The sequence below is a fragment of the Dromiciops gliroides genome, chromosome 2 (assembly GCF_019393635.1).
Source record: "Dromiciops gliroides isolate mDroGli1 chromosome 2, mDroGli1.pri, whole genome shotgun sequence".
Taxonomy (NCBI): Eukaryota; Metazoa; Chordata; class Mammalia; order Microbiotheria; family Microbiotheriidae; genus Dromiciops; species Dromiciops gliroides.
The window spans coordinates 402,803,846-402,813,217 of NC_057862.1; positions in this window are offsets into that span (position 1 = coordinate 402,803,846).

Below are 9,372 nucleotides of genomic sequence, written 5' to 3' on the forward strand. Positions count from 1 at the left end.
GAACCCAGAGGGCATTGGTTCAAAAATCTGCCTCTGCCACTTGCTAGAAACCTGTATGACCTTGGACAAGGCACCTCATCTCTCTGGGGAAGAGTTTTTTCATGTAAAAAATGAAAGGATATACTTAAAAAACAATCCCCAAACCAAAAGCTCTACAGTCTTTCTCAGCTAAAGTCTCATGCTCCTTTGAGCCTACAGGTCACATTTATTACAGTGATGGCTCAAAGCCTCTGTTAGACTGTGACAAATAAGGCACAATTTTTACTTTAACAGGGCACACAAATGCCATCTACTGACTACCATAAATACAGCGGAGAATTTGGGGGCATTGACCTATTTGAGTGTGCCAAGCTTCCGGCTAGAAGGTCCCTCCACTGGTAATTTATACTTTCATGTGATCCATAATTATTCCTGGGACTCTATTAGTCTACTGTTCTTACATCTCCAAACTGTAAGAAAGCCTGAGATCAAAAGCAACTTAACCACATGTACCTTCCTGTTTCTAATGCTGCCCATGGAGATGGAATCAGGGAACTCTGGGAATAAGTTCTTCCCTCTAAGCCACCTGCCATGATCCCAACATGAGTGTAGAATATGACTAAAGCTGAGGCAGATGTACAGTCTATGAAAGATGCAAGGTGGAAGTCCTGGAAAGAGCACCTGCAGTCCTGAAGTTAAATGGCATCTCTAGAAGTATTTGTGATCACTTTAAATGGGTCCACCCCTCTCACCTCTCCTTCAAAAGTTCCCCTTTCACCACTTGGGGATTTATGTTTGACTCTCTCATCTATTGCCCATCTTCTCATGTGAACTTTGATTTAAAGAATTCATTTAATTTTTTTTCTCTAGCAATGTGTATCTGTCCTATCAATAAATTATCCTTGTTATCCCTCAGAGGTCCTGTGGTCTCCTTCACTGACCTCTTGTTTTTCTTGTAATTGGAAAATGTCCTGTTATTTATCTTAAACACTTTTGCAATCAGCCTTTAGTTCTACACTCCGGTTTTCTTTTAAATATTTCTTACAGTGCTGAACTCCATTCATTCTTCACTTCTCTTCCCAACCCATTCTTTCCTTAGTTTCCATCTCTTAATAACCCATGTATTCCTCTCATTCTTCTTGATTTGATTTTCATTTCCTTCTTTATTCACCCTGATTTAAAACACACACACACACACACACACACACACACACACAACTGTCATTTATTGCTAGAAGGCAAATGTAGTTTGGGCCACCTTAATCCATCTCTGAGCTCTTTCCATTTTTCTCTATTCCATTGCTTTCTGTAATTGGATGCTGACCAGTCTTGCTGGTCTCTTTTATTGCTTCCTATTGCTGATATTCAGTACCGTTCCTCCTTCTGATTTTAGTCTCCATCACTTCAGTCTAGATAGCTTTGTAATGAGGAGTTTTCAGCAACATATATCCTGCTTCATCCTTGGGCCATGGAAAGCTGTACTCCTCCCCACATTCTTTCTCTCTGTGTCTCTCTCTGTGTCTCTATCTCTGTTTCTGCCTCTTTGTCTCTGTCTCTGTTGCTGTGTGTGTGTGTGTGTGTGTGTATAAAATCTTTACTATAACCATCACATGCTTCTCTTTGAATAACCCTTTGGTAATTTCATTACCTAGCATATTGACAAGTAGTCTTTGATATGCCACAAAGGGAACAGTCTAAAGTATGGGTTAAGATTTACATGCAGAAACAGGTCCATTTCCAAATTGGCAATTATGAAGACATGAATTCAGGAAAGAAGTACATTTAGGATTTACTAAATAGTAAAGTTAATAATACTCTTATTAAATAAACAACAACAAATTTAATGGAAAATCATTTTTATTGATTTGAGTTTTAGACAATAACCTAAAATGATAACTTCAAAAACAAATTAAGTCAAAGTAATGAGACACTGTCTTAATTGCTTTTATGTTCATTTTAAAAGCTCAATTAAATTCTATGACTTAGGGTCATATTTTAAAGCCACCAAATCAAGCATTTTTTTGCTCATTCCGACAGGAATTTGCCAATTTACAGACAAGTCAGTTTCAACATATGGCTTGCTATGATGACTGTTGCTATAAAACTAAGCAGATATTAATGACTTACATTTATTTTACACTTTAAAGTATTATAAAACACTTTACATAATTCTTATTCTGGTTTCACAGTAGCCCTCTCCATAATGTGGAGGACCAGAAAGAGCCAAGGCAAAAGTAAATTTGACAATATGCATAGGCCTTCCATTCCTTGAGGACTCATGACTTCAACAAAGATTTAGGGAACAAATTGGAACTGAACTGCTTTGTGGTCCCTGACGAGCAACCCCACACCCTCTTTTTTTTGAAGTACCACTTGAAGAGTGTTAACTGGTTATTAACTTGACTGTTTAGATTTAGGTCAAGTCATAACTATGAGAAAAGTATACAGTATTATTCTTCCCATTTTATAGTTAAGGAAACTGAGGCTCAGAGAAGTTGTGACTTATTCCCAATTACACAGATAGTAAGATTTTGGAGTCAGGATATGAAACTAGGTCTTCTTGATTCCAAAGATGCTGGTCAACATGGGATCTAAATTAGTGTCCTAATCCTTTCCCTCAAACTTGAGGGGTTCCTATAAACATAAGTAAAAAGGGTCAGGTTTTCCTATTTATATTACGTCTTATGTTTATGGCAGTTGCTCTCCAAATGAGTGAGTTAGTGATAAATTAACTACCACCCCCAGGGATGAAGGAAATAGGCTATGCTTACAGTACTTACACATTCTGATGATATTTATTGAAATATATTCTTTGTAGTCAGCAGTGGTCTTGGAAAGGATGAAGATGAGATTGGACATGTCTCAAGTCTGTGTTTCAAGTTGAGTCTCCCAAATAGGTGTTTATTTGGCTCTTTACCAGCTATCTGAGCAGGGCAAGAGTCTTCAATTTCAGCTTAGTTAGTGGGGAGTGATAAATCCCAGATGAATAATGAGGATAGTGGCATCAAAGGGCCCTCCAACAGCTCAGTGGGCAATACAGAGACTTGCTGTCCCAAAACATAGAGAAGGAGGTAGCAATTCCTAGACATCTTAGGGGACTAAGCACTCAAGAAAGGGTGGTAATGTTCAAGATGGGTCACTAGGTGTGTCTTTTTATACAAAGAAAAAGACCCTATCTCAAATACATAATTGGAATATCTCAATTTTCTTTGGTTAAGACACTGCAATATTTTATCTATATGAAATAGGGTGCTAAAAAACCCCATTTCATTTGGACTGACGAAAGCATTATTTCAATTTTGGAAACAAGTTTAGTTGGGTATAAGGAAAAATAGGCAGATAGGTTCCATATGTCATAGAGTATTGGACTTGGAATAAGACCCCAAATCCTGCCTTGGAAGCTTACTAGCTGTGTGATGCTGGACAAGTCACTTAATCTGCCTCACTTTACTCATTTGTAAAATGGGAATGATAATAATACCTACCTACCAGGGTAGTTGTGAGGATCAAATGAGATAACATGTAAAACAATTAAAAAATTTTTTAAATTAAAATTTTTAAATTAAAAAATATTTGTTGAGAGGCAATTAGGGGTTAAGTGACTTGCCCAGGGTCACACAGCCAGTATCAAGTGTCTGAGGCCAGCTTTGAACTCGGGTCCTCCTGAATCCAGGGCCAGTGCTTTATCCACTGGACCACCTAGCTGCCCTGACATGTAAAACATTTTGCAAACATTAAAATACTATATCAGTGCTGGCTTTTGTCATTGTTAAATAGTGAAATTGAAATAAATTGCATAGATAAAAAGAAAACAATCCAAGTATCCTAAAGAGTTTTCTTTTAATTTTTTTTTTACTTTGTCAAGGAAAATGTCCTTGAGACATAAGGTAAGGAGGGTAGAGAGAAAAGAACCAAAAGAGAGTTTGCTCTAATATTTTACCAGTTTCTCTTGGGATTCTACATATGAATGCAATTTGATCTTGGGAGTGGAGTGGAAGGGGGATGACCTCACAAGAAAGATAATAATAATAATAATAATAATAATAATAATAATAATAATAATAATAATAATAATAATAATAATAACATCAACAACAAAACAATAAGGATGAGGATGACAGACGTATATAGCACTTTCAAGTTTGCCAAATGCTTTATATATATTATCTTATCCCCATTTTACCTATCAGTAAACTAAGTCTGAGAGACGTTAAGTTATTAGGCAGGGTAACATAGCTAAATGCAAGGTAGGTGGCATAGTGGATAAGGTACTGGGCTTGGAATCAGGAAGATTCCTCTCCATGAGTTCAAATCTGACCTCAGATACTTACTAGCTACATGACCCTGAGCAAGTCACTTAACCTTGTTTGGCTCAGTTACTCATCTGTAAAAATTAGCCAGAGATGGAAATAACAAACTATTTCAGTATCTTTGCCAAGAAAACCCCATATGGGGTCAGACATGACTCAAATCACTGAATAACAACAACAATTATTAAAAAAAATATTTGAGCAGAAGCTGAATGACCATCTGTAAGAGATGCTATGAAAGCAAGAAAGTGTTTTATGTGTATGTGTATGTATGGGGGGGGGTTGTAAAAAATAATGTTTAGAGGTTCTTAGGATCCCTTCCAATTTGATTGTCAAAGCTCTATTGAACTATTGAGGCTCAGTGATTGCCTTTTCTATATGCTAACCTTTCACATATTTGAAGACCACTGATATTTAACCCCTAAGTCATTTTTCCCTAGATATTTCAATCAACCTCCTATTATCTGACTTCAAATTCTCACTGTGCTGGTCGCCATGATGGAACTGCTATTAAGATTCAAAGAAATAGGTAGGATGGCACTGGACTACAGGCTGGCTCTCTTCAAAGATATTATCATGATCAACTCGACACAGAGGATAGTGGAGCAATTAGCACTCTAATTTTCTGGTACCAGAAGAAGGGAGAAATACCAATACTTCACCAGCTGGAAATCCTTCAGGGCTGATGATACCAGTTACTAAAGCAAGGAAACTATGGAGTACTGATGAAATGAACAGAAAACATGAGTGCTTTCATTACCAAAGTTTCACCTTCTACAAAGCTTTCCCCTTCCCCCTTCCTCCTTAATGTAACTGACTTCTCTCTATTAATTACTTCCAGTTTAATCATCTATCTATCTATCTATCCATCCATCCATCTGATCTATCTATAGTCTGTACATAGTTGCTTGTACCAATATTATACTATAATACCATATTATAATAGTAAGTAGATACATGTATATATATGTATATACATACATATAAATATATGGAAGTGAGAAGTAATCTCATGGCAAAAGTCACTAACAGCTGGGGTCCTGGGAAAGTCTTATTATACTATATATATAGTATGTGTACATGTGTTTATATATACATATGTGTGTACATAGAGACATATAAACACATAGAAAATATGTCTTCTATATGCATATACATTATGTACGTGTATACATATACATATTTATATATACATAATGTGTGTACATATAGATGATATATAGAGAGAGGATATATAAAGGCTATATATGATATATATATAGAGAGAGGATACATGAGATATATACATATATGCATAGAGAGGATATAGACATGTACATATATGTAGACATAGATGTAGATGTAGGCAGATATAGATATAGAGAGATGGATATAGACATAGAGAGATAGATATAGATATGGATATAGATATAGTTATGTAGGGTAGCCAGGGGGCACAGTAGAGTGCCAGGCTTAGCGTCAAGAAGACTTATCTCCCCGAGTTCAAATTTGGCCTCAAACATTTACTAGCTGTGTGACCCTGGGCAAATCACTTTACCCTGTCTGTCTCAGTTACTCATCTGTAAAATGAGCTAGAGGAAATGGCAAAACATTCAGTATTTTTGCCAAGAAAACCCCAAATGGGGTCATGAAGAATTGAACATGACTGAAACCTCTAAACAACTATGTGTATATGTGTTCATATGTGAACATATATGTGTGTATAAAGAAATATATGTACATATATATATACACACACAGTATAGCTATATGGATATGTATCTATATATAGAAAGAGGATATATACATATATTGGATATATAGAGGAAAATATATACATATACACACATACACAGAAAGAGGATATACATATAGAGAAAGGATAAATCTATATCTATATAAATATACATCCTCTTTACATTTTGTGTACCCCACTAGAATGTAAGCTCCTTGTGGGTAAAGATGTTTTTTTAGCTCATTTTGCACCCCCACCATTTAGCATAGTGCCTGAGATATAGTAAGTACTTCATCAATACTTGTTCACTGACTGGCATATAATAATATGATTGAAATGATAATGAAAACACAGAGGCAGCAGAGACCAGAGATTGCAGAGAATTTGCTGATTAGAATGAGCAAAGGGAGTTCTTCCTTGGGGGCTCCCCACATTGAAGAGATCACAGGTCTAGTGAAAATTGTTATCATAATAATCATTTCTATTATTACAGAGTAAAGGTGAGACATAGTTCCTGTCCTCCAGGATCTTGTACATTATTCTGCAAAGCTTGAGAAGCCAGGTTAGTGATGATGTTTCCATTTGGGAAAGGTGGTCTGGTCCCTAGGAGTAACTTTCTGTCTAGATAGAACTTGTGCCCCAGCAATTTTCACAGGGATTGGGTATGGGCACCTGTTCACACTGGCTTGTGGGACTGATTGTAAGATTTTCAGTGTAAGCATTTACACCTCAGAAATTAGCAAATGCTACAGATCAGGTAGAGAAAATGTTAACAAAGGCAGAGTTAATTTAAAAGTGTGTCCTTAGTACTTTTTTTTTAGTGGTAGAGGTGGTTGTTAAACATTTACCAGCATACTTCTTATTGGGGGGATGTCTTTAAAAAGAGGGGAATTCTCTGGGTACAAGGCAAGGGGCCACGTGGGAGAGGATAGCCTTATATAAAAAATCCCTGGAATTTACACTTGTGCCACCAGCTGATGCTCAGTGCTTCTGCAATAGAAAGAATAATAACACCTCCTCTCACTCCTGAGAACATACATTTGGCTCCTGAGAACATATATTTGGCAGAGAATAGCAATGCCATCCACCGTCTCCATCTTTTTCTGACGTTTTGAAAAGCTTTCTCCTTTTGACAGGAATGTTCAATTACTGTTTGGAGGGTCGTGTGGGAGAACCATTCCTGCAAGACCTTGTCTGGGGCCTGGTTAACATACAGGGAAGGTTGTATTATCTGTAATTGAGAGAAGGAAGCTTAAGTCATGAGTTTATCAACATATAAAAAACTCCTGTTTACTTTCCATCATGTATCCTCTGAGGGAAATTAATAGCCACCTTTGAAGAACCTGCTTAGAAAAATGTAAGCTGTGCTTTATGGGTTATTATTTTAGTTTCCTGTAGTGGCAGTTTAACTGGAAAATCAGTGTGAAGTGCAGGTGGACAAGAGGACCTCGACCTTCCTTTTTTTTTTTTTTTTTAAAGATATTCTTAGTAAGGATATTGACTTGGCTTCTTTGCCAAAAGAATCAGGCAGACATTCTGTACAACCTAAGATACTAAAGTGTGAAAAACAAAGATAATAAAAGCAAAATTAGGGAGAGCTATAGTTTTCCTGCATATATTAGAATTTTGGCTTATTGACAGTTATTTTTTATCTAGGCTTACTGCCATTAAGATTTGCCTATGAACTGACCAATCCAAGTCAACAAATATTTCTTAAGCATCTACTATGTGCAAAAACTCTGTGATCTGGGGATACAAAGAAACCAAAACAATCCCTTGGAGGAAAGAAGGAAACAAATATTTATTAAGCACCTACTATGTGCCAGGCACTATTCTAAATGCTTTACAAATTTTATCTCATTTTATTCTCACAAAAAACCTGGGAGGTAGTTGCTAGTCTTAGCCTCATTTTTCAGTTGAAGAAACTGAGGCAAACAGAAATTAAGTGAAATGGTGTCATAAAGCTAGCAAGCGTCTGAAGTTGTATTTAACACCGGCCCTTGAAAGTCCTTGCGTTTGATGGAGGCACATACAAGTATTCAAGCAAATAGATACAAGATAATTTGAGGAAGGCAAGAAAGACAAAACAATTAGGAGAATCAAGGAAGGCTTCATAGAGCAGCTGGTCTATATCTTAATGGACTAGAATCTGGATTGGAGGTGAGGAGGGAGTGAATTCCAGTCATGGGGGATGGTTTGTATAAATACTTGGAGGCAGAAGTTGGAATGCTGAGTTTGGTGAGCTTGTGAGTGGGTGAGCTTGTCTGGAACATAGATTAAGAGAAGGGAAATAATGTAAAAATAAGACTGGAAACCTGAGCTAGTGGAATGGAGATATATGGCCAGTTTGAAGTGAGATCCACACTAGCCAAAGGAAACAGACAACTGAAGCAATTCTCCATGATAGAATCACCAGTTAATTCAATTAAAAAATAAAATCCGGGGGCAGCTAGGTGACACAGTGGATAAAGCACCAGCTCTGGATTCAAGATGACCTGAGTTCAAATGTGGCCTCAGACACTTGATATTTACTAGCTGTGTGACCCTGGGCAAGTCACTTAACCCTCATTGCCCTGCAAAAAAAAAATAAATAAGATCCTAGTTCTAATCAATTGTGTGGATATTTAAGGAAAAGCCTTTGGGGGTCCGGAAGGAAGAAGCTGGGTAAATAAATGTTGGTAGTGGGGTAGATAATTCTATTCTCCCCTTCAGGCTGCATGTGTTGATCTTGCTTGAATGCCAGACACAGAAGTTTCCAGAAAGCCTGTTTTCACTGGTTCAAACAGTCCATTGATTCTAAAAGACTAAAATTGAGTGAAAGAAAAAGCAAACTGACAGAAATATACAATTAAAGAAACATAAGGGTTGGGACCTCCCATGGTGCTTAGGACAGGTGAGGGGAAAACTACAACTAGGTAAGGTGCATCTTAATATCATTGTAGTTCTTAGAGAAATGTGGGTTGTATACAGACTAAAAAGTTTCAGAAATTTGAACCCAATAAAAACTTAAAAAAATTAAAGCCTAGTCTAACCATTCTTTGTTCAAATCAGTTGGTTAAATCAAAGTCAAATCAATATTTATTCATTAATCACTTGCTGGTTATTCAGCACCATTGGAGTGATGACAGGTGATGTGAGATGATATTATAATAATAGCTAGCTAGCATTTATGTAGCATTTTAAGGTATGCAAAGCGCTTTACAAATTTTCTCCCACTTGAGGCATATAAGATCCTCAAGAAATTTATGCTGTTTAGTTATAGAGATAAGACATAAAATAGTGAAAAAGGTTATTTTTAAAAATTAAGATTCGGCAGCTAGGTGGCGCAGTGGATAAAGCACCGGCCTTGGATTCAGGAGTACCTGAGTT